This window comes from Rhineura floridana, chromosome 4, assembly GCF_030035675.1.
Source record: "Rhineura floridana isolate rRhiFlo1 chromosome 4, rRhiFlo1.hap2, whole genome shotgun sequence".
NCBI classification, from domain to species: Eukaryota; Metazoa; Chordata; class Lepidosauria; order Squamata; family Rhineuridae; genus Rhineura; species Rhineura floridana.
The window spans coordinates 44,063,542-44,090,214 of NC_084483.1; the positions used below are offsets into that span (position 1 = coordinate 44,063,542).

Genomic DNA, 26,673 nt, shown 5'->3' on the forward strand with positions numbered 1-26,673 from the left:
TGTGAAGCCGGATTAGAGACTGCACTTCTAAATTTTAACTTGTAGACAGATCACATGACCCATCTCCATGGTAACTTCCTGATTTATGTTTGTATTTAATTAGAGTTGTTCATTACCTCTCCAAATGGAATTTAATTTGAATACATGTGCCTGTCACGTTTTAAAGGATCCATTATACCTAATCTGCAACTTGATTCACTAGATTTCCAGGAGGTTGCATATTATATGCATAGCGTATTTAACAGTTTCAAACAGAAAAGAGAAATGCTCCTTTTCTCTGAAATATTTGTGAAATTTGCTAGTTTTTTTCCCTTTTACAAAGTCTGTGCAATCTTTCCCATTGTTATAATTTTAAATCATGTTAGCTGACCTTCAGGGTATATCACAGGCAGAAGCAAACTGTGTGAATTAGCATTTGCAGCTGTGTTGTTCAAAACTGGTTAACTTCAACTAGAAACAGAAGGATATTATGAAGCTAGTTCAGGGGCTTAAGGAGAAGGATGATTACAACAGGAGCAAATCTTCCTGTCCCCTCCTTGCCCCCACTGTGGACTTTGTCTGCAGGTGGATTTTGTTAGTGTTTGTACTGTTCTTTAAAGTTCTATTTTGCATCTGACCCTCTAATATTTCCTGGGCTTCCATGAAGTGACAGAGTACCAAACTCAGCACTGACACTGTCATATGTCATCTGGGCATGCTTACCCTGGTCCCAGGGTATGGACTGAAAGCGCATGAGGCCAGTATCTTGCTGATGCTAAGTAGGTCTGGGTCTGGTCAGTGCCTGGATGGGAGACCACCACATGTGTGCCACCTTGAGTTCCTTGATGGAAAAATACAAGGTATAAATATAAGAAAATGAAATAAAAATAAACAAATGTGTAGTTTTAAAAATGCTGTGATAAGGAACACCTTTGTTTAGAATTCCAAAATACTCTGAAATGTTCCCATCCTTCTTCAAATCATTAACTTTAGGTTTTTATCTCAGATATGTACATTAAGTAATTTTGTTCAGTTTCCCATCATCTCAGAGTATAATGCACCATCCCCTAAAAGTGTCTCTTAGGGTGGGTGGTGGTGGTGGTGGTTCAGTGAAAATGCTATTTTCAGTGTGCCGGCAACCTCCAGGTTTACATAGCAGAGAGCAGACCGTATTGGACCTATAACCAGTAACTGGACCAGTTTAGGAATCCCAATGAATCCTTGGCCAGCCAAGCTCTGCTGAGAGAAGCCAGGGGGAGGAAACCTCTGCCGCATCCTAACCCATTCCTGCATGGTGGATCAAGGGTTAGGATTGCTCTGCCCATTAAAAAATGTTATTATGTTAAAAGTTTAATTAAAAATTGTAACACAAAGTGTTTTGTTTTTTTTAAAAAGTAAGATAAGAGGATAAATGGATAAAGTTCTTTGTTTGGCTTACAATAAAGAAGGGGACGATTTGAATGCAATTGAATAATACAAGCAAGGATAATATATGAGCAAGAAGTCTAAGGCTGCATAGAGGGATTTTTTAAAGTTCAAAGCAGCTGGCATGATGAATAGATTTTATGAAGAAATGTTAGGAAAACGTACTGGGCATTAAAGTAAAAAAGAAAAGAAAAGAAAGGAAACCATTGGACGTAAAACTGAACAAAAAAAGGTATTTGCTGTGTTCTTGTAAGGGACATTGAGTTTTGTGAAAGTATGTGAAGAGTAAATATCTGTGTACCTGATAATATCTGTGCTATTTGCTTTGTTTCTGTCTTTTCAGAGGAAGACGGTGGTGATCTCCTCAAGACGGGGATCAGTTTTCCAGGGACACCAGAGGAAGAGCTAGGTACAGATTTTATTTCTTTTTTAAACAAAACCAGTTATAAAGAAATGCTAGGTATCCCCTCCCACCTCAGCCCTTCAACTGTTTAAAACAAAGTCTGTGTTTGTGTGTACCTTTTAATTTTAATCCAGAATCAGTTTGTGCAGGGGATTTATTTCAAACATATTACTTAACTTCCGTCACACATTACAAATGTTATTCAGCTGATTCTCTCACCATATTTTCTCCCAGTCTGTACTAAACAGAGCAAACCTGAACCGTAAAATGTCAGGCCCAAAAGGATGGTGTTAAAAAGGGATGTTAAAACCATACGCTTCTGCCTAGGTAGAATTAATGTGGTCTAAACTGCAAAACTGTTCACCGCTGAATCATTCTGACGGATACTAACTAATGCCATTTCTTTAGAACATGTTTGGAATATTTTGAGTACTTATTGAGCTCATGATTCAGGGCCATTTCATACAGGATGAATTTTACACATGGGCATAAGGAAAATGGTTGGAACCCTGCATATACACGATCATGTGTAATACAATTCTCCAGTGCTTACTTTATTAAATGTGGATCACGTGCCAGCAAAGAGGTTACAAATGTAATTTATCACATATGATGGTGAGCATGCATAATATAGTATCTATTGTTCCTTTCATAGAAATTTCTCTAGTGTGAAGTAGTTTACTGAGCTCATTTCAGTTAGTGTAAATACGAAGCATAGTAGTCCACTCTTATTCTTTTAATTGAATGTATGTTGTATTCACTGAAATATTACAAAGCCATACACTGTTTGTCAGTCACATGCATGTACATGTTGTTACATAATATTTCTGTGATTTGGCTGTTGTCACTGAAAATGTGAGGAAGGGGAGCACCATAAGAGAATTTTTACAGATTTTTATTGCACAGTAGTCTTCACTCAAGCAGTGAGTCATTAAAAATATTCAAACAGGTTACATGATAGTTGTGTTTTAGCAGATATAGCAAATATAAAAAGTCATTTTGTTTGTTCTTACTTAGCTCATGTTTTAGGGCCATTTCATACAGGATTAATATCCCACACAGGCACAAGGAAAATTATATTACTTAATTAATTGTGATTCAGAGGTCTCCAAAATGCCCCCCATCGTTCCTGGCCAGCATGGTCAATAGTCAGGGATGATGGGAATTGTAACCCAACAAGATCTGGAGGGAACCGCATTGGCTACCCCTGATTCATTATGATTCATTATGATTCATTACATATTGTGTATAGAGCAAAATCTGTAAGGGCACATGGCATAATTAAGGCAAAGGTTAGTATTTTTAGATAGTAGTGTAACTAAGAGATGTTGTAATGAAGGTGAGAGTGAGAAAAACTTTGGCAATTGACTGTGTGTCACAAGTGGACAGGGTCTCTGGGCGCAGTTAATTTGGTCTAATAGTCACCGATTGGCATTGGGTGAGCTGCTCTCTTTTTAAGAGTTTCTGGTTCTTGTTGGCTGGGCTGAGCTCATTCATGAGAGGGGAAATATGGCAGAAGGGCCTAGCAAAGTAAGAGGAGAAAAAACATAGGCTTACTTGAAGGAAGACTGGAAGAGGTAGTGAATTAGAGGAAGAGAATGACAGTCAGGAGTCTTTGAGCCTGTCAGGCAGAGTAAAGCAGACATCTCAGGCAGCTAGGGTTTCCAGGTCTCCAGTTGTTGCCCAGAGACTCCAGTTTTCAGGGGTCCTCTCTGAGTCTCTAGGTGAGTCATCCCAATCTTCGGACTTGCTTTCATTTTTTTTTAAAAAAAGGTTTCTAGGTGGTCTCGGTCAAGAGATATACACCAAAATGTCAGCTGCACCCCCTCAACTATTTATTTATTTATTTATTATTTTATTTATATCCTGCCCTTCCTCCCAGCAGGAGCCCAGGGCAGCAAACAAAAGCACTAAAATACTTTAAAACATCATGAAAACGGACTTTAAAATACATTAACACAGAACAACTTCAAAAACATTTTTTTTAAAAACTTTGAAGACATCTTAAAAAAAAGGTTAAAAAACATTGGTTTTTTTAAAAAAAAGTTTAAAAACATATTAAAAAGCAATTCCAACACAGAAGCTGACTCGGATAAAGTCTCAATTTAAAAGGCTTGTTGAAAGAGGAAGGTGTTCAATAGACGCCGAAAAGATAACAGAGATGGCGCCTGTCTAATATTTAAGGGGAAGGAGTTCCAAAGGGTAGGTGCTGCCACACTAAAAGTCCGTTTCCTATGTTGTACAGAACGGACCTCCTGATAACATGGTATCTGCAGGAGGCCCTCACCTGCAGAGCGCAGTGATTGACTGGGTATATGAGGGATAAGACCGTCTTTCAGGTATCCTGGTCCCAAGCTGTATAAGGCTTTGTACACCAAAACTAGAACCTTGAACTTGGCCCGATAGCAAATGGGCAGCCAGTGCAATACTTTCAGCAGTGGGGTGACATGTTGGCGATACCTTGCCCCAGTGAGCAGTCTCGCTGCTGCATTTTGCACCAGCTGCAGCTTCCGGACCAACCTCAAGGGTAGTCCCAAATCGAGCACATTACAGTAATCCATCCTGGAGATTACCAGTGCGTGGACAACAGTGGTCAGGCTATCCTAGTCCAGAAACTGCTGCAGCTGTCTTTCTTACCAGCTGAAGCTGGTAAAAGGCACTCCTAGCCACTGAGGTCACCTGGGCCTTTCCAACACAGATGGATCCAGGAGCACCCACAAACTACGGACCTGCTGTTTCACAGGGAGTACGACCCCATCCAAAGCAGGCAACTGACCAATTACCTGAACTCGGGAACCACCAATCCACAGCACCTCTGTCTTGCTAGGATTCAGACTCAGTTTATTGGCCTTCATCCAGCCCACCACCGAGTCCAGGCAGCGGTCCAGGGCTTGCAACGCCTCTCCTAATTCAGATGTTACAGAGAAATAGAGCTGGGTATCGTCAACATACTGTTGCACCTCGCCCCAGATCTCCTGAAGACCGCTCCTGAGGGCTTCGTATAGATGGTAAACAGCATGGAGGACAAGATGGTACCCTGTGGCACCCCACAGCACAACTGCCAGGGGCCCGAAAGACAATCACCCAATGCTATTCTCTGAAAATGACCTTGGAGATAGGTTCAGAACCACTGTACAACAGTGCCTCCGATACGCATCTCACCAAGTCTGCCCAGAAGGATACCATGGTCAATGGTTTCAAAACCCACTGAGAGATCAAGTAAGAGTAACAGGGTCGCACTCCCCCTGTCCTTCTCCCAATAAAGGTCATCCATCAGGTTGACCAAGGCCAATTCAGTCCCATAAGTGCCCTGAACTCAGACTGGAATGGGTCAAGATAATTTCTTTCATCCAAGTGTACTTGCAGTTGCTGTGCCACAACCCTCTCAATCACCTTCCGTAAAAAGGGGGTATTTGCGACTGGTCGGTAATTGTTGCAGACTAATGGGTCCACAGCGGGCTTTTTCAGGAGTTGTCAGATCACTGCCTCTTTCAGGCGGCTGGAACCATTCCTCCTGCACTGATGCATTGACCACCCCCTGGATCCTCTCGGTCAACCCCCCTCAGCAAACTTTAATAAGCCAAGAAGGGCAAGGGTTGAGAGGACATGTTGCTTGTTAGAAGTTGGCTCTGATCCCTGCCCTTTCAGGTTTTTAGCCAATACGTGAAGTCAGGTTGTGATTGATGAGAGATTTGCTGACCTCCAGGCAATAGCTAGAAGCCATTACAAATCCTGAAAACAGTTTCCTTTTCCTGATTGTCTGCACATCAGACGTGTCTAACTTTCAGCAGTAGGAATATTGCCCTTCTACAATAATATAGCAGGAAATCTGGAACTGAAGATTACAGCAGGATCTTGGTAGGGATGCACAAACAATAAACAATTTCAATTATGATTATAATAAAAGTGTACGTGCAGTTTTAATTACTTGAAAAATAACATATCATACATCTTGTCTTTCAAATAATTTTTGAACAGAAATTTGGGAAAGTACATGTTGCAGCTCATGATGCCATAAGTTTACATTTCGCTGGGTTGTTGAAGAGGGCAGTTTCTTTGTTTAATTCATAGCCTGTTGTGCAAATCTTCCCAATATGAAGGTTTAATCCTATACTTGCTTTTCTGGGAGGAAAGCTGCAATGCTTATTCTACAGACCTGGGAATAAACCCCATTGAATTCAGTAGGACTTACTTTTGAGTAGGCATGGTTAGGATTGTGCTGTGAATCAATGGGACTTGTGAGTGAACATAGCAAAGTATTGTGATTGTGTTGTATATCTTTCTCTCCCCCTCCAATCCTTGTTGGTTTTTTGTTTTTTGGGGGGGGGGTTTGGTAAGCAGTTAGGCAGGGCTTACTTAGGTGTTACTACTTTTATTTGGTAGGAAACTAATACTTTTTAAAAAAAATGTTCTGCAATGACAAACTGGTTTTGACAATAAACTATTATATGGAGTATATGTATTTTTACATCTCCAGTATGTGTGTATGGAATATTTCCAGCAACGCTGTGAGGTAGAGTTGGAAACCAAGGCAGTTCACAATAAAAAGTAAATCCATTTAAAATCCAGTAATCATGAAACAAGTATAAAACAGTTGCAAAACAGCTTCAGGTGCATGATTCTGAATTTTGGGTTGAGTGAGTGTTGTTCCTTATCATTTAAGATTGCAGTCCTATGCACACTTCCCTGTTTGAGTAAGCCCCATTGAATACATTGGGTCTTGCTTCGGAGTAAACATGCATAGGGTTGCTCTATAATTATCTTTCCAGGTTGTGTAAATAATAAACATCTTTTACATTCATGCTTATATAAATATTTCTTCATACTATGTCTCGAGACATGTATCTGATTTTACACTATGGTTGTCAGGGCCAGCTCCAAAGGGCAGCCAGGTGGGCCCCTGGCTGAGGGCCCTGTGACCCACAGGGCCCCCTGAAGGGCCTCTCATTATGGTGGGGGAGTAGCGCTCCCCTTCCGCATCAGGCTCCCTACCGCGGATCACAGAAAGGGAGCTGCCGGCCTGCACCTCCCCTGTCCGCTCGCTCCCTCACTTGCCCTCTGCCCCTGACAGCTCCCTTGCTTGCCTTTCCCCCACCTGCTTCCTCGGTCACCCTCTCCCCCCATTTGCTCGCTCGCCCGCTGTCTTGCCCCACACTCGCTCGCTTGTTCACTCACCCACCCCCTTGCTCACTTGCCCACCCCCACTCTTTCACTCAGCTGCCCCCCACCCTCTTGCCAGCCCCCCCACCATGCTGCCCCCTCCTCGCTCACCAGCCTGCCTGCCATCCTGCCCGCCTGGTAGGTAGGTAGGTAGGTGCAATGTGCATGCACCAGGGCCCAGGGCAGGCTGGTGCCCAAGGGCCCCGGCATCCCTGGGGCCAGCCCTGATGGTTGTTCATTATTATTTCCTCTACATTTTAAGTGTGCTCTTGTTGCTTGCACTGGTCATTGTCCCCCTTTGTTGTTTTCACCCTGAGGGGCAGATTAAGCTGAGATGGTGAATAGCCCATGCTCACCAACTAAACTTTGTAGCTGATTTCTTTTTTAAAAATTAATTAAAATGATTTATATGCAGGCAAGGTTTATGAAGTAATGCAGATCCATACATTTAAAGCACATCCAACTCATATTTAAAGCACATGACTTTCCCCCAAGAATCCTGGGAAGTGTAGTTTCCCCCTCACAGTTACAGTTCCCACCACCCTTAACAAACAACAGTTCCCATGAATCCCATGGTGGGATTCATATGCTTCAAATCTAGGTAAGCCATTTAAATGTTTGATGTGGATCTGCCCTAGGTATGCTGCTCATTCATTAGTGAATTGAAAAGAACAATTTTAAAAGATACTTTTTTAAACAGGGGAAGGACTGTAGCTCAGTAGTAGGGCACATGCTTTGCATGCAAAGGTCCAAAATCCAGTGTCTGGAAAAGACTCTTGCCTGGAATCCTGGAAATCCAATGCTAATCCATGTCACCAGTACTGAGCTAGATAGTATAAAATGGTCTGAGTTGGAATAAGGCAGATTCCTTTGTTCCTAAAAGAGGAAGAGGCCCAAGGGTCACAGTGATTCTGAAATTTATTTATTTATGTATTGTACTTACAGCATTTATACACCACTTCATTGTAAAATAACTTCAAAGCAGTTTACAGAAGGAATTAAAACAATAAAATCATTGGCAAAAACAGTTAAAAACAAGTATTTAAAAACATTCAAAATAATAAAACTAACAGTGAGTCAAAAACAGATAAAAAGCATAATAGCTTCTACATGCCTGGGTAGGCTTGCCTAAGCAGCAGGTGCCAAAAAGAGGACAATGAAGGTCCCTGCCTAATGTCAACAGGCAGGGAGTTCCAAAGTGTAGGTGCTGCCACACTGAAGGATCCATTTCTTACAAGAGCAGAACAACTACTGTGTGGTACCCATAACATGGAAAGCGCACGTTGAACTTTTCCTGGTAGCAAATCAATAACCAGTACAGATTTCAGAGCAGACGTATTATGTGCTGACAGAGTCTCACTCATGTCAGCAATTGTGCCGCAGCATTCTGCACTAACTGCAACCCCCGGGTCAGGTTGTGGTGCTTGGCGATTTCTGTGACCTTGGCTGACTGGCTGCCTTTTTTTTTTTAGTTTTGGTTTTTGCTTAGGAACCCTGACTGGTTGTGGGATGCTGAGTTTTCTGCGTTACTCATAGGAATCTTGTGGTAATTGGTATGGTATTACATTTAGGAAATCATCACTGTCTTTTGTTTTTCTTTTTTCTGTTTGCATTTCATTTATCTCTGACCTCACTCCCTTATATCCATAGAAGCAACAACAGTGGTTCCATGCGCTCAGATCAATCCACTTAAACCCCCTGATGATGCACCTTGTTAGTTGCATGATGCTTTGTTTCTTGCTCAATAGTGGTAAAAGAGAATTCACATACTGGGAAGTGTGGCTTCAACTTCTTTTGTTCCCAAGCTATTGCCTGTGAAAGAAGACCAAACCTTGTGTGTTTTCTGTCTGTCAGTTATTACTGCATTGGGTTGGCTGTCAAAATGAGTTTACAGCAGCCCACATGGTAGGTAGGAAAGGTTAGAGAATCTTCTTAACTCTTACTCATTTCACAAACCTCTCTCTGAAGTGAAATGTCAAGTCTGTAAAGAAGTTTGGAGCACCCATGTTAAAAGGCAGGCAGAGCATTCCAGGCAGGGGATTGCCAACCCTGCTTTTGATACCAGTATCTTTGCAGAGAATCCCTAGGCAAGCCTCAACAACAGCACCATCCTAACCATATCTACTCAGGTTAATCCTGTTGAGCTCTATGGAGCTTACTCCCTTAGTAAGTGTGTTTAGATTTGCAGCCCTGTGGGGGCATCCATCTTTACTCCTGAGTGCTCCCATCTAACATCTCCACAACACTAGGCTCCCTTTTTCCTTCAATGGCCTTCTGGTGACTGGCCTGGGTGAGGGCACTTAAACTGTTCTTGCCAGAGGCAAGTAGACTAAATTAAATGTTCCCTACCCAGACTAAGCAGGTGAGAAGGAATGATCCTATCACTTCAGCTGGACCTGGGAACACTCTCATTTAGCTAAGATTTCTATCTTAATTTCCAATCAGAATTTTTTTTGTTTGAATGGTATGCTCTAAGCAACTGTGGTTGATGCTTAATGTATCATGCTGAATGGCGTCACTAGGGTCCGCTCCGTGACATCACTTGGGCCCACCCTGTGACATAATTACGGCCTGTCCCTGAAATCTCAGAGTTAGGGATGCTTCTGCCTGGCAACCCTACAGGCAGCAGATACTCAGAGATGGGGAGCACAACAAGGTATTAAGAGGGCAATGTTGTATGTTCCACATGACCTGCCCTGTGCCACCTAAATGCTCCTTAAACTAACCCACAGTCCCCTGATGTGAAGAAGAATGGTGTCCTGTTGCCAGGATGGAAGTAAGAGTCAACTGCCAGTCAGATTGGCTTCTGCATGTTGAATTTAATGGGAAGGGCACCATGTTGTGCTGTGCCTCTGGCAGCAAAATGTCTTGGGCCAGTCCTGTGAGAGGGGACTTTCCAAAAGAAGAATGCTCACTTATTGTAGATTCCAGGAAACACTGTCCTTCTTTCTTCTTACCCATCATAAAGATACAGTTTACGATTTGAGGCGTTGCATTGGCAGAATTGGGGGAGCGGGGAATACGCTTCATTGTTCATACTCAATCTTGTTTATAAGGAGGCCAAATACAGGGGTTTTTCCCTCTAATGTTCCATTTTGCTTTGACTTTTGGTCCAGTCAACAGAAAATAGGCTTCTTCTTGTTTTAGTTTTCGGTAAAGACATAAATGTTATAAAAGAAATAGCCTAATTTACATTGCCGGAAGAGAAATCTAGATGACACCATATGGATATTTATATAATATCTAATTCTTAAATTTGCCTTTTGTACAGATTTGCAACTTTTTCTATTCTTCCTTATTTATCTTGTTATGTGTACCTGGTTTTTCTTTTTCTTCCTTTTGTTATTATTCATTATCAAGACTTCAGATTGCAGATACATACATTACAGTGTACATCACTGGAAATGTGAGAGGACTTAGCTGTCTTTATCTGCTCTCTTGAATTCTGAAAACAAAGCTGCATTGCATTTTAAAAAATATGATAAATAGGTTTTCATCTTTCTTAAGAGGTAAACAAAGTTGAGGAATAATCATTCAAAACACAGGCCACAATCCAGCCAAGCATTTTGAGGTGTTATTAGTTTTTCAATGGCAAACTTAAAACGTGCTTGTCCCCCTGAAATCCGTGGAACTTAAAAGTGTTTAACCTGGGTTATCCCAAAATAATGTTCCTGTTTTTAAAAATGCAACAGGAACTACACTTTGTTCCTTGAAATTGCTGTAGACATTTTTAATTTTTAGAGGTTTTAAATGTTCATGTATAAAATCAAAATGTGTGTGGCTTTTCCTATAGTGGCCCGTTAACTATTTGGTGACAATATCTTGTCTCTGTGTGTTCCTATTTCATTCCTGTTGCCCTCTGTACTTTTTTAGTGACAAAACTGTAGGAGATTGGAGGTTGAAAGGTTGGGGACCATCTACATTTCTCCACACTTACTCTAAGGGCCTGTCCATACGACTGTATAATCTGTAGTGTTTTAGCTTTTTGTCCTCATTAATTCACCGTTGTCCATATGACGTTGCAAGCTAGTACGGATTTTCGCATTCACAAATCCTCATTAGAAATACCACTGAAAAACCAATATGCTTTCCTAAACTGATAATCAATTGCATTAACATGTATGTTCTTGGACGCAATGCCATGGATTTAGCTGGAATAGGTGGTCCGTGGGCGTTCTTCCATCATATGCCAAGCCTCTTGTCTCCTTTCCATCCAATAGCACATCCACAAACCTGTCCATGCGTGGGAATAAAAAAAAAGATAGAAGTTTCTGCCCTCTTCTGAAAAAGCGTGCAAAAAGCAAATGACCATTATGGACCAATCACTGAAAAGGGTTGGACTTAGGGGAGTGGCCAATGCTAGAGCAATTTAGAAAACAAAGCCCACATGTATGGATGCTTGATAATCGGGTTTTCACAATAATCCAACCACAAACAGGACATGTATGGATCTCGAGACCACCAACCAAATGTGGAAAATGCAGATTTTGTGGTGAGGTATGGATGGGCCCTAAATATCACAATTTGGTATAAGTATTATGGAGCAATCTTCACAAAGTTTTGTATGTGCTTGTGCCCCATTGAAATCAGAGTGATTCATGGGGTTGTTCATATTGTCCTAGATTCTGCATTAGAAGTTTTCCTATACTTTCTTGGGAACATACTGTTAGAAAATAATGTGCAATTGTATGAAATTGCCATAATTATTGTCACAAACACTGCATGTTACAGGTAGGCAAAGTTCCTTTAAAACAAAAGATTTGTTGAACTTCTACTACTAAGTTGCATGATGATTAAATCTACACACAAATGCATTTATTTAAGGTATTTATATAGCATCATTCACTGACTGTCCCCTAGGGTAAGACAGGTGATGAATGAGGCAGTATTGACCAGGATCTTTCTTAGGAACAATGCCCAAAGGAGATACCCTTAAAGTGGCATAGGAGGATAATCAAACTGACACAATACCCGTCCCTCAGCTACCTCCTTATCTATTTTCTCCTGCACCACTAGCTCCATTCCAACTACCAACTTCAGATTCCCTGCCATATAGGGCCTATGCTCCCCAACAACTGGAATCCTGAAAACAAAACGAAAACCTTCCTCCAAGGAAACTGCATCCACCCACTTAGGGTATTATAGAATAATAAAGTTGGAAGGGGCCTATAAGGCCATCAAGTCCAACCCCCTGCTCAATGCTGGAATACAAATCAAAGCATTCCTGACAGATGGCTGTCCAACTGCCTCTTGAATGCCTCCAGTGTCGGAGAGCCCACTACCTCTCTAGGTAATTGGTTCCATTGTCATATGGCTCTAAAGGAGGTTTTTCCTGATGTCCAGTCGATATCTGGCTTCCTGCAACTTGAGCCCATTATTCCGTGTCCTGCACTCTGGGACGATCTAGAAGAGATCCTGGCCCTCGTCTGTGTGATATCCTTTCATGTACTTGAAGAGTGCTATCACATCTCCCCTCATTCTTCTCTTCTCCAGGCTAAACATGCCCAGTTCTTTCAGTCTCTCCTCATAGGGCTTGGTTTCCAGTCCCCTGAACATCCTTGTTGCCCTCCTCTGAACCTGTTCTACTTTGTCTGCATCCTTCTTGAAGTGTAGAGACCAGAACTGAACACAGTACTCAAGATGAGGCCTAACCAGTGCTGAATAGAGGGGAACTAATACTTCATGCGATTTGGAAACTATACTTCTGTTAATGCAGCCTGATATAGCATTTGCCTTTTTTGCAGCCACATTGCACTGTTGGCTCATATTCAGCTTGTGATCAATGACAATTCCAAGATCCTTCTCACATGTCGTATTACTGAGTCAAGTATCCCCCATTTTATAACTGTGCATTTGTTTTCTTTTTCCTAAGTGTAGAACTTTGCATTTATCCCTGTTGAATTTCATTCTGTTATTTTCAGCCCAATGCTCCAGCCTGTCAAGGTCCCTTTGAATTTTGTTTCTGTCTTCCATGGTATTAGCTGTGCCCCCCAACTGTACTGTACTGATGGAGCAAAGGCAAACGTCACTGAATATTAATTGGGGTGGGACCCCTTACCTGAAGGCTGTCCTCCAGATCTAGGCTTTTTTCCTTTCTGTAAACCCCTGAATCCCTGAACTCTGGAGCAACTGGTGAAGGATGAGAGCCAGCACTGATGGAACACTTGTATCTAAATTTACATGGATTTCTGTTACAGAAGTCCTTAGCACTAAACTCCCAACAGAGCAAGCAGGGTTGAACCCCCTGCCCCATGGACCCACAGGAAGGTGCCTCAGTGGCAGACTTACCCAGCAAATGCCCACTGTCAGCCCAAATAATAGAAACAAGATATGTGCTGTGCTGATCTTGTTTTAGCAGGGAGGAAGCAACATTATTAAGACAGTTGACATAGTTCAGATAGTAACTTTAAATATGTCTTATTTACTTTGCAATTTTAGTGAAGTTTCCTATAGGAAATCATTTTCTTTTGTTTCTAGTTCTGTGAATATGTGAAGTACAGCAACACTTTGCAAAATTACCAAAAATAATTGTGGAATAATGGCACTGACTATTCTGCAGAATAGCCTCCAGTGGACATCAGGATGATCTCAGTTCGCACAAGATAAAACAGTGGGAGGTGAAATATATTCTAGCAAATTCCTAGGTGTGCTCTATGTTTTTAATTGACTGTGCCCACCTTGCCTTAAATGAAGTGGTTTAAACATAGCAGGCTGAAAACATGCATCTTGGGCAGGTTAAGTTTGTTTTTTCCAACAGCTAGAGTAGCAACATATTGTAATCTGTCTGATTTTACATCAAACTGCAGTTTCAGATTGAACTGTTAATGCACCCAAAATAGCAACAGAATATAACCTCCAATTTGAAACACAAAAAGCTGTCTTCACCATCATATGACACTGACCAATAAAAAGGCTTTGAAATTCATAAAAATAAATTTGACACAGATTTCTACGATGAATAATGACAGAAATTAAATTTTCTATATTAGATTCTCTGTAGAAACAATAGTAACACAGGAATGAAGCAAAGAAGAGCACCAACAAACATACAAAACTGTAATTCTCCATCTTTGGAGATGGCAGGTATTGCCACCACTCACCATATGCTCAGAAGCACATGTTACCAAATTCTTCCAAGTTACACAGGAAGTGGATTGGACTGTGAAAGACCAACCCAAATTTTGTTTGCATTTTGACAAATGTGTAGGGCAGTACAATATCTCAGAGAGAAGGTCAGGTCTCCTGCTCCCCTGATGCATTCACTATAGCTGCCCAATTTCCCTGCTTTTTAAAGTTTGATAGAAATATCTGTTTATGATAGGTACATTCTTAAACCGCAAGGTTTTTTTGCCTATTAGTGAATTGTGCCCATTGTGTACACATACAAAATAGGCCTGTCAGAGAAAAGGTTTTAGCCCTGAGGTAGCCAGTGTGGTACCCTCCAGAGCAGCCTTTCCCAAGCAGTGTGCCTCCAGATGTTGTTGGACCACAACTCCCATCAGCCTGAGCCAGCATTGCCAATGGCTGAGGCTGATGGGAGTTGTGGTCCAACAACATCTGGAGGCACACTGGTTGGGAAAGGCTGCTCCAGAGGTTGTGGACTGCAATTCCCATCAGCTCTAACTGGCATGTCCAGTGGTCAAGGGTGATGGGCGTTGTAGTCCACAACTTCTAGAGGGCATCAAGCCTAACCTTTTACAATATGATAGTTTTGGATGTTTGTTTTATTTGCAAGAGAAAGTATTTACCTATAAGATTGCCCACTTATCATCTGAAGTGACACAGTCTAGCAACCGATAACATCACTGCTGATCTTGTGTTTTGCATCTAAAAGAGGCTAATACTAGGTACAATTTTTCTAACATGATTATTGGGCTATTTCGTGGAGCATAACTTTCATATGTGATTGCTTTCAGACAAAATATTTGAATATTCAGGAGTTATAGTCCTGATGGGAGGACTGTACCATCTCAGACACAGTCACATGAGTCAGCCATTGTGGTTGTCCGATTTGTTGCATTGAATGTTTCTCTATCATAAAATTTGTCCTGTTCACTCTTCTTCAGTCAAGAGCACATTGTAGTATATTTGCATTCAGCCGTAACCTAGAGTGGATTCTTTTGTTATCTTAATTAGGTTCTTCAAATAAGGCAGCTGAAATTCTCCTTGGTGAACATTTATATGGAGAATAAAGTACATGCTCCAGTGAAGTTCTTAATTTTGTTATAATTCATCTGCTCCATTCTTTCTTCCTTTGCAGACATTCATGGTGAAATTATTAAGGCAAATAGCCCAAATTATTTGACATCATGTAAAGTTGCAGGTGATTATTTCAGGGTTCTGCTTGGCCCTTTAACATAACTGCAAAAGAGTAAGATTCATGTAAGCCACGCAATGCGAGTTTATCAACTCTTGCATTTGGACAGAGCAGCCCATAATGCATGTGGTTTGCATAAATTAAGTGATTTCCCTTGATATCTTCCAGGGAGATTATTCTCAACCTTTCAATATAAGAGCTGTACACTGATTCATGTACTATGCTTCTCATCTTTGTAGGATCAAACAAAACAAAAAGCTGCTATCTGGTCACATTGGCAGCTGTTCGATAGAGGAGCCCTAATGTGAAAGTTTGAACTATCTCCCCAAAAAACCTTGGGCACAGGTATCCTAAAGAAAACATAGCATTCTTTTTCTTGCATTCAGAAATGCAAGAAACATTTTCACAACTGTATACCTCCACCCCCCCATTATTGAATTATTTTTTCCATTATAAGGACAGTAATGTAGTTCTCGCCAACATTCAGATACATAACACTGCATGAACACTTGCATAGCATAACTATGTATAAAAAGTGAATTACTTGTTACAGAGTCTTGTGCAATATTGCTACTGAATCAATATTGCTATAGTATCACTATTTTTACTTAACATTCTATGCTAGTTCTGACATAATGCTGAACCATAACTTGGGCATTACATGTGCAGGCCTTGGACTTGAGTGCTCCTTCCTCTCTGCTTTCTTCTCCTTTGGCATTCCTTATTATATCAATATTTTGGGAAGTCTAGTTAGTTTAAACTATGTTAGTAAGCAAGTCAGGTTTATAAGTCTTACTTTGATACTCGCTTCTTTGAACTAACCATAGTTCCCTTGAGTTTGAATGTAAGGAGGAATTCTGTTTAGTTTAAAATCTGCAAAAGTGACTGATTTCCTTCTCTGGTGCATGCCAAGGAGGAGCTGGGAAGGTGGGAGCTTGTGAACTTGAGGCTTGCCACAGCTTAGGCATGCAACACCAAACTATGGTTTTAGCATTACATCCAAACTAGGCTTTGATGTGGAATGTCGGTAGAATCTTCTGGTTGCTTTTCTGCTTCTTCTGCAGTGTTAAAATATAGGTTGGCAAAATGTTTGTTTAGCGTGTTGAAAATTGTTAATCACTATCCAAAGCGCTAAGCATTAAGTATTATTATTACTTTCACAGATTTTGTTGTATTCTATGGAATCCAATTTTTCATATAAAAATGGAGTTTGGGGGCCTCCTCTTTGAAAAGGTAAAATTTCTTCTGTAGTTAAATGTACCGTAGCCTTAAGTGCAGTTAGCATAATGTTTTTTCTTTGCAAGTAGTAGGCAGTATTTTGCATTCTTCCATGTGCCATCCTCTTGCAGTTTACAGTTCAAATTCACAAACTTCATGTGAGGCGCCTTGCTGTGTTTTTTGATTGTTTGGGTGTGTCAAGAGTCACAGAAAATATGGAAAAGGTTAGGAATGTTCATTGAAGCTCTCAGTCTGTAAGAACTTGCAGGACCAACAAAAATGATAATTCCAATTCTTTAGGTAGCACATTCACATTTGAACACCCACATTTTAATCTTTGTGGGCTGATTCTTATGTTAAGCAAACAGCATAGTTGATTGTTTCATACAGCTTTCCTACATCAGTGGAGTAACATATGTAATGAAGTGCCAGTGCCACTAAAACCAGGGGAAGAGTAGGGATGTGCAGGAAATATTATATTGTCCACCCCTCCCATTGCTTATGTTACTGGAAAGGAGCAGGAAATAGCCATGTGAATTACAGCTTAGATGACTTAAGAATCTACAGCACATATGCTACCTTCTCAAGTATCTTGGCTTCTGTACATTTGTGAGGATTCTGTTTAATTGATTTTGGATTATTTTGTGACTGGAGACCACACCAGCCATTATTTATGCAAGGGTTTGCAGGCAATGCTACTTTGTCAAGAAAAGCTCTACATAGACATAGTAGTTACCTATTAAATAGCTAGTGTCTTCGTAAACACAAGATATCCTGCATGAATTAAAAAAAATCTGTGAAAGTTAACTGTTGTAATAATGTGAGGACATCTGCAGGAATTTTCTTCACTGAACATAATTCCTTTGCCACCCACAGAAAAAGATAACTAAAACTTGTCCTTTCTATCTGAAATGAAGGGCTGTTGCTTCACCTATATCAAAGCTAAATTATGCATTGTTTCTAGGTCTTCAAAAGTTATGTGCTTCCATCCAGGATCCTATGTATGCATAGAGGCACAGCCAAAACTTCTGTATGTGCAGAAAGCTTTTCTACCTCAGTGGAGAAAGCAGTTCCACTCAGACAATATTGGGCCTGTAGCTTCTACTCAACAAAAATTAGGTGGAAAAGCTAGATGGAGCAGTAGTCTTATTCAGCGAAATACCATTTCATTTTTTTTTAAAGGGTGTGTGTGTCAACAGGTCTCACTTTTTCCCCCTTGAAAAAATGTCACCCCATGGTAATCCATCCATTAGACGACTTGTGCAATCCCTTTCTGGGGTATGGTCAAATGAGATTCATGTACTGACCAATAATTATGGATAGTTACATTGTGGCATTCTGTTGGGGTTGATGCATATCTTAAAATGCATTATTTGTAAAAGGTTTGTTTTTCCTCTTACTTTTTTCTAATTCTGTAATTGTGCATGGCAGTACACAGAAATCTTGTTTGTTTACTTCTATTTAGGACTTGCAGTCAACTGATGAGATGATACCATGGCATGATATATAAATTAGAGTAGTTAACTGTCTAAGTCATACCATAGCATCAGCACTGAATCTCATTGATAAAGTTTATTTCTTGGAGTAGGTTGTGAGGAAATGGAAGGTGGGGGACTCAATATAATAAAAAGGCCAAGTATTTATGTAGGAAGGCAGAATTTCACAATGACCAGATCAAGTTCAGGGACCCAACACCTACATGGGTGTTCCATGAAAATCATTGGTTGTATTCAACTAAGTCCTGCTCAGAGTAGACCTATTGAAGTTAATGAACCTGTTAGCCATATCTATTAACTTCATGGGTCTACCCTGAGTAGGACTAGCACTGAATATCACCCTAAGTAATTCATTTCAGATCCATACAAAAACCAGACAGCAAAACTTAGGTAAGCCTCCGAAGAGCATCCTAAGACCCTGTCCCCAGAAGCCAAATGGCAAAGGTAACTGGTTCCTAGGGTAGGGCCTTGGCTACAATGTGGCTACCTAGCAAGCCAGCTCAGACTAGTGGCCTTGTAAAGAGGAAGATACCCTCAGTGCCTTCATGACCCCTGCATAATGGGTGCATAAAGAGGCCCTAGTAAGCAGGCAACCAGAGCTGTATGAGGAAAGCTGGGAAGGAGGTGTATGGGAAGTGAGTACAACATAAAGACCAAGTGACTGCATATATATATATCCTGCATCTCCTCCAGCTTAAGACAGCATATGTGGTTTGATCCCTTTCTCTCATTTTATCCTCATGACTAGCCTGTGCGGTAGATAGGCTGAGAGATATTACTAGCCCAAAGTCACCTGGTGAACTTGATGGCCAATTTGATGGTTGGCATTACACCTCACCTACCACTTTTTTGTAGTCTGTCAAGATTTTGGACTCAGCCATTATTAGAATAGGAAGAAAATCTGCAGCTCCTTTCCTTTCCAGAAGAACGCTGAGGATAGCAGCCAATGCTATTTCTACTCAGAGCAAACCCACTGAAGTTAGTAGCCATGACTAATTTAGGTTCATTAATTTCAACTGGACTTAGTTGGATACAACCCTGTGGATGTGACTATAGTCCCTTTCATATGTTATACATGTGTAGAGTAGGGGGGGGTGCGCTGTGGCAGCAGGTTTCACTCCCAAATCTATGCATATTTGCTCTAAGTAATCAACTGCTTTAGCTAAACAAATACCTTCCTAATCATCACCATTGCTGCATATTCCACATAATACTTTATGGAATCATCCTTTCACCCTCCAATAATGGTCTTTGCAATTCCTTTGCTTAGCCAAGGGGATTATTCCACAGTCATCCCAGTGGGAGGCAGAAGGAGGAGCCGGGTGGGGTTCCTCTGAGTGTGCTGGTGGCTGGCTAGGCAACAACCAGCCATGCTTTGGCCTCTCACATCAATTACGTCCACTGTCTGCCAGGCACAGTGATGTGGAGGATATAGAAGCAGCCATGAGGGTGGGTGTTGGGAGAGGGGCAGTCAATATAACCAGGTCCCTGTGGTTGGAAGTGCTTCTATGGTTGTGATCCAGATTATGGACACATGGGAAGCCTGAAGGAAATGTGGGCCTAGAATGGGAGAAGGTTGAAAAGAAAAGAAACTGTGCAGAAAGAAGATGCCTGTATTCTCCCTGAGGAAAGTCATGTGCGTAGATCAATAGCAGGAGTCAGCAGTGGAGGTGTAAGCTTCCAGTTGAGCGATAGTAGCTAGGAGCAGAGGAGGGATTTCCTGGACTTGAAAGCCCATTCTTTTACACATTAAGGAGGAATGCCATGCATTCAATAAATGTTCATAAGGCGGAGGATGGGTTCACAGCAGCGGGCTTTCACACACACACACACACACACACACACACACACACACACACTCACTCACACAAACACACACAGACGTGGGGCCCCCTCTGAACATCTGAAAGGGGCAGACATCCTTTTCCTTTCCAGCTTCCTCCCCTCTTCCTTCTCAGCCACCCGTTCCCCCAGGCTTCCTTTCCTCCACAGGAAGTGAGCTCCATGCTCTTTCCCTCCAAATGTGGTGTGGGAAGAACTGGATCGTGCCACCACTGTTTAATATCCAAATACAAAACATTTGCAGGTTCAAGATGCTTATTTCATGTGTGTATTTTCACACACAATGTTCCATAAAGCAGGCATGCATGTGCACATGCACACATTTATTTGAGGGGGACAGTGAAAATGGCTTGGTTTCTGGCCTGCATGAAAATGTGGTCATGAAAACTAGCACCATAAAAATGTACTTTGTTTTGATGCTATGTGTCTTTGCATGAAGATAGTTTTCTCCCTATGTCTATATATTAGCCCTTTTATAAAGACAACACATGTTCCACACAGGTGTTGCTTACAGCCATAGACATGACATATTGTATACCCTTGTAAAGGTTTAGGATAGAGGCAGAGCCACATTTTTCCAATAGTCAATTTATCTAGTATCTTCACATTAATTTTCAGTTGTGATTATCAAGGACATCACTCCTCCACCCCCAGAAGTGAATTTTGAATACAACTGCACCTGTGAAACATTTGTTCTGTTTTTTTCATCACCGCCAAGAAGGGACTAATGCTGAGAGATCAAAGATTCAGAGTAGAATTCTGAACCAGAGGCATTTATACAATGTCAAACAGTTTGGAAATGAAGGGTGATTAGGATTCTTTCTTCTGGGAAAAGGGTTGGTGGGACAAATGAAGGCCTCTGTCTCAGGGGCTCATAAAACCTAGTTTAAAAGGTTTAGACAAACTTATAGAGTACATCTATCAGTGGTTATTGGCCATGGTACTTAAATATAATGTGTAAGTCAGGAATGGTGAACCCGAGGCCCTCCAGACTACAACTCCTATCATTTCTGACCAATGGCCATGCTGCCTGGGATTGATGAGAGTTGGAGTCAACAACATCTGGAGGACCACAGGTTCCCCCATCTTTGCCGTAACTCTGGGGGCAGCAGCATCTCTCTGAATACCAGGTGCTGGCAGAGCTTGGAAGATTATTTTTAAAAAGTAATAAATTACAGTTACAGTTACATGGCCCCAAAAGTAGTAATTACCGTTAAAATTACAACTGATCTGAAAGTAACTGATTACTTTGCTTTTTCTCAAAAGTAATCACTACAGTTACATTTCAGTTACTTTTTTAAAAAAAAACCCACCTACAAGGTGCTGGCCTTGGCTGTTGCACTTCTAAGTAGCCTAAAACAATATTAAAAATAAACACACACATACAGAGGTAGTAGAATAATTCTTTTTATCCATGATAGCAATGGTAGTCTCTCTGCTGGTAAGGGAGGTGGGGAGGGAGGCAGAGGCCGCTACTTAGGTCTTTGCACGTCAAATCGAGTGCAACCCCCCCACTCAGCCAGCAGGCATAATCTCTCTCACTTAACCACCTCCCAGACCCTGCCCTGCCACCATCTAAGGGACACTCACCCAAGCAAACATTTTCCCCTGAGATGCAAAAGAGTTAAGATACTGCAAATGCAGCACAATACCCAAAGAGGGTGGTGGAGGCCACTTTGTGTGCCAAGTGCAAACACAGTATTCACACACACACGTCATCTTTCACCTCCACAGTTTTTTATCTCCATTCTGCTGCTGCCTCCTTCTCCTTTATCCATGTTCTTGCCCTCCGGCTCCTTTTTCCCTCCACTCCATTTTTTTAAACAATTGTTTTCTCCACTCCACCCCGTCTCACTCTCCACATCCTCCCTTGTCGCCTCCTACCCACCCACAGACCATGATGACAATGAAAGTTAAAGAGGTAAGCACAAAAACAGGACTACAGCTGAACGTCAAGAAGACTAAAATAATGACAACAAAAGATTTATGTAACTTTACAGTTGACAATGAGGACATTGAACTTGTCAAGGATTATCAATACCTCGGCACAGTTATTAACCAAAATGGAGACAATAGTCAAGAAATTAGAAGAAGGCTAGGACTGGGGAGAGCAGCTATGAGAGAACTAGAAAAGGTCCTCAAATGCAAAGATGTATCACTAAACACTAAAGTCAGGATCATTCAGACCATGGTATTCCTCATCTCTATGTATGGATGTGAAAGTTGGACAGTGAAAAAAGCGAATAAGAGAAAAATCAACTCATCTGAAATGTGGTGTTGGAGGAGAGTTTTGCAGATACCATGGACTGCGAAAAAGACAAATAATTGGGTGTTAGAACAAATTAAACCAGAACTGTCATTAAAAGCTAAAATGATGAAAGTGTGGTTATCATACTTTGAACACATAATGAGAAGACATGATTCACTAGAAAAGACAATAATGCTGGGAAAAACAGAAGGGAGCAGAAAAAGAGAAAGACCAAACAAGAGATGGATTGATTCCATAAAGGAAGCCACAGACCTGAACTTAAAAGATCTGAACAGGGTGGTTCATGACAGATGCTCTTGGAGATCACAGTTTCATAGGGTAACCATAAGTCGTAATCAACTTGAAGGCACATAACAACAACAACATATGTGCTGTTGTTCATGCATAGCACTCCTTCCTATCCTAGTCCATTCCATTCCGTCTCATAGTTTGAGAGCTTTCAAAAGCAAAATGCCACATTAAAATTCAAAAATAAAAACTATCAAATACAGATTTTAAATAGGGATGGGAGATACATTTGTTCAGTTTGCATTTTAAAACAAACCTACCTCATCTGCACTTCTCGAATCAATAAGCAAACAGGAACACAACTATTCTTCAAAAATTAGCATTTCTCTAAATTTTGTGATGCCGCTTTCCAACCAAAAGTGTGCACAAAAATGCATGGACTTGCAAAGATAGTGAGCAAAACTACATTATATTAAAGGAAAATGATTGTAAAAATGTGTATATTAGGAGAAAGCTGCACAAAAATGTATATGAATTCACAAATTAATGTGGAAATGGAGTGGACTGAAGGCTGGAAACTGAGAAACTGAGAGAAGCTGAAACAGATTCATTCTTCCCTAGGTCCAAGTGCTGCCTTTCCATTTCAAAAGCACACACACACACAGAGGTAACAGCTACTCCAAGTGGCTAAAAGCCTAGTGGCTGTTTGTGTGGGCATTCCAAATGTGCCCCTGAGAGTGATGATATGCCATCCTCCCAGGAACTGATATGCCATTTTTTTGAGAGACTCAGCCCCTCTTTTCTCTAGAAATAAAGCCCTGCTTAAATGATCATCATTTTTTAAGGAGTAAACATTTTGGTATTCAACACTGAAAAAAGCATCCTTAAAAGCATGGCACAGTTTTTTTTAAAAAGAGTTAAAATCTGATAGAAAAAGTAAATACCATTCTGCCCGACATTGATGGTACAGTCTTAAATGCTTATATTTTCAAAGGCTGGCATACATCCACAGTGAAGTTATGAACCATTGTTATGGTATGAAGTTATGTTACTTCTTGAGGGGTGATAGCTGGTAACGTACTGGGGTTCTTAAAAAGAACTCATAAGACTCAAGTACATTAGAAATGTAACATAAACGTAAATATAGTTGTGTTGATTGGTCCATAAGAAAGAAATGGCAAAATCCACAGTTGGGCAATACCTTCATTAGAAATATTTGTGGCTATTAGCCAAAAAATGCACCATAATTAGCCAAATATGATTAAAATATGTTGGCTGAACCATGCCCCACAGATGATTTTCAAAGGTCATTAAAGGTTCTTCTTCAGAGCATTGTAATTTATCAGCTTACCTTAATGGGGGTAGCAGCGGCGGCAGGCACGAGGGAAGGGAGGCAACAGGCGTGAGGGGGGAAGGCGATAGGTGTGAGGGGGAGGTGGCAGTAGGCACAAGGGGGAAGGCGACAGGTGCAGGGGGTGGCTGGTGCAAGGGAAGGAAGGCAACAGGTGCAAGGGGGGAAGGTGCGGCAGGCGCGAGGGGGGAAGCGGTGGCAGGTGCAAGGGGGGAGGCAGTGATAAGCATGAGGGGGGAGGTGGTGGTAGGCACGAGGGGGGAGGCATGGCAGGTGTGGGGGGGAAGGTGACAGGCGCAAGGGGGAAGGTGACAGGAGCGAGGAAGAGGTGGCAGCCGGCGTGGGGGGAAGGTGACAGACATGAGGGGGGAGGGGGAGGTGGCAGCAGGCGTGAGGGGGGAGGCGACAGGACGAGCAGGGGGGCACACACTCACACCATCGTCACTCATCTCAGCTCTTCAACTCCATTCTGCTCTGCCTTCTCCTACTTCATCCTTGCCCTCAGGTGCAGTCTGGCTCTCCGCTTCGTCCCTCGTGCCCCCTAACACAGAGTACGAGGGTAGAGCGCCACTGCACAGAAGCCCAGTGCGAGGCACATGTCTTTCTTGTACCAGTCAGAGGAGCAGAAGAATTCCCCTGCTTCTCTCCCCCCCCCCAGTATCATCCTAAAGTAACGCCGGAAACATTACCGTTGCTGCTAAAAAGTAAGGAAATTACTAGTCGTTCTGTTACTAGCAAAATGTAATGAAGTTATCCGCTCGTTACTTTAAAAAGTAATAAATTACAAGTAACTCATTATTTCTAACGAGTTACTTCCAAGCTCTGTGCTGGGGACAAACTGCATTTCCTTCTAGAAGCATCCTATGGGGTATCTTGCAAAGCTCTTCTTGCATTCTTACTATTTAGCCAGTCATGGATAACCATGGCTAGGGATGGCAACAAATTTGGTTTGGATAGTTTTGTCTCATCTGCTCCAACCTTTTTTGCTGTCCACTCAGGCCTTGTATTGGCATGGCTCCTCTTTCTCTCTTACCACAGATGTACAATCTCAAATGGATTAACATGAGCATGAGCTATAAGTAAGCCAAGGGGTCATGTGGAGAAAACACATTATTAATTAATCTGCTCCCTTCTTCTCCATCTCTCTCCCCCCCCCCAATCCCCTACTCATGGTTCTACTAGTACTCTGTGCTAGTAATACAAAGTAGTACAAAGATGAGCCCTGCTGGGAGATGAGTCAACTGAGGAGGGCAGGGCAAAGAGCCGAAAATACTATCCTAAGTTACTTACTGAGCCTCTCCCTTCCCCAACTATTCCCAGTTTTTAAGAGCCTGGATCCAAAATTGCTCTAGATGGCAGACAAAAACAACCCTACAGGCAGCATGAGAGCCAGCAAAGATAGAAGAAAGGGTTAGCAAGGTAGAACCCGGCTGATTTAAGAGCAGGCTGTTATTTGCTGTAATAAAACCAGTTAAATGACCTCTGGTTTCATCTGTTTGAATACAATAAAACATGAGCAGTGAAATAAGTTGCAATAATGGTTTAATGTTTGTCCCAATTAAATAATTGAGTGGATGCTAGGAATGGATGCAATGCTCTTAGCTCAGTTCATGTCTATTTTGCATATGACTGTCCATTTTGTCCCAATTTGCAATTTCATGTGTGGATTTTTTAAAAAACAATCCACTCAAAATGATCTTTTTAAAACTTTTTTTAAAAAACGTAGAATTTTACTAGGTGGTCTGAGGGCTGCTCTTTATTTTTCCTTTTCTTTTACAGTTTCCAAGGTGCTTAGAGCAGTGAGAAATGCAGTGGCTGCCACATGAGCTGAAAATGCTTGCTTAACATGGTCCAGGAAGTGACCATACATCATTATGTGATGTCCCTTTTGGGTAATTATATGTGAAAAAAGATGGCTGCCCCCATCAATACATGGACCACTTAGTAAGCCATGTTAGTAAGCATTCTAACCAGTGTGGCAGGACAGGAGCCATGCTTTGTAGCTGCTCCAAGCAGCTTGGAAACTGTAAAGCTGAAAAACAAAGAGCAGCCCTCAACACACTCCATTCAAATTATAACAGGAGTGTAGATTCCGGAGTGTACCGTGTTCCAACCCAAACATTGCTTTGAAACCTGTGGATTAGGCAAGTTCAGTCTAGAATGTGTATCACCCCAGAATTCACCTTCATCCTTACTGGATGCTGCAGACAAAACCTTTGTCTCTTCTTAGTGGGTGAGCAGCAAGATATTATAGTCCTTTCCTCAAACTGGGATATGATCTAAAGTCAGAGAGGCTTTGCATGTTTATATTCATTCATAGAGGCCTTCTGTCACCCAGAATCATGAGAAACATTTCAGTGTTGTTTATAGATGTATATTTTTCATTTTCCAAGTGTAGCCTTTTTAAAATGCACAAAACAAAGTATAATAATTTCATTTTAAATGGAGTTAACCGTTCTTAATTGGAGCTCTTGTTACTTGGCTAATCCCACAGTGTTTCTTTGTTTTGCAGTTTCATTGATGAAAATTATGTCACTAAAGTTTAGCAATTATTTCTTTTATGCAGCCATGCATTCATAGGTGATTCAGGGCTGTTAAAAAAGTGTTTGAGGAATCTTTTGAATAAACCCAGTACAGTGAAAATAAATCAACATTATGCAGACATCCACAAATGTTAGTAGGTGACTCATTCACACCTAAGTCATTCTGGTTTAAAAGAGAAAAGAAGCCAACTTTTGTACAGCTGCCTAGCCACCTAAATATAATTCTTGCTTGCCAAAGATAGCTAGGCAAGTGGATATTTATTTATGATATAAATACATAGATCTATTTGTGAGATAGATGGATTTAAGAGAAACTTGAATGTAGACAATTCCCCCTCCAAGAAACTGTAGGGGGCAACTGATGTTCCCGTTAGAGAGGGTGAACTTGTGTGAGTGGGCATAAACACACGCAAACAAACCTACCTACCTGGAATTGGCATGG

General features: G+C 41.3%; 1 protein-coding gene across 1 annotated transcript in view; it reads left to right on the forward strand.

Annotated features, from left to right (window-relative positions):
• The window catches only part of DLGAP2 (DLG associated protein 2), a 590,667-nt gene that overhangs the window by 415,176 nt on the left and 148,818 nt on the right, over positions 1-26,673 (forward strand). The window contains exon 3 of the mRNA XM_061626231.1: positions 1,748-1,813. The gene's annotated coding sequence lies outside the window, so the exon portion shown is untranslated. The remainder of the gene's footprint in view (positions 1-1,747; positions 1,814-26,673) is intronic.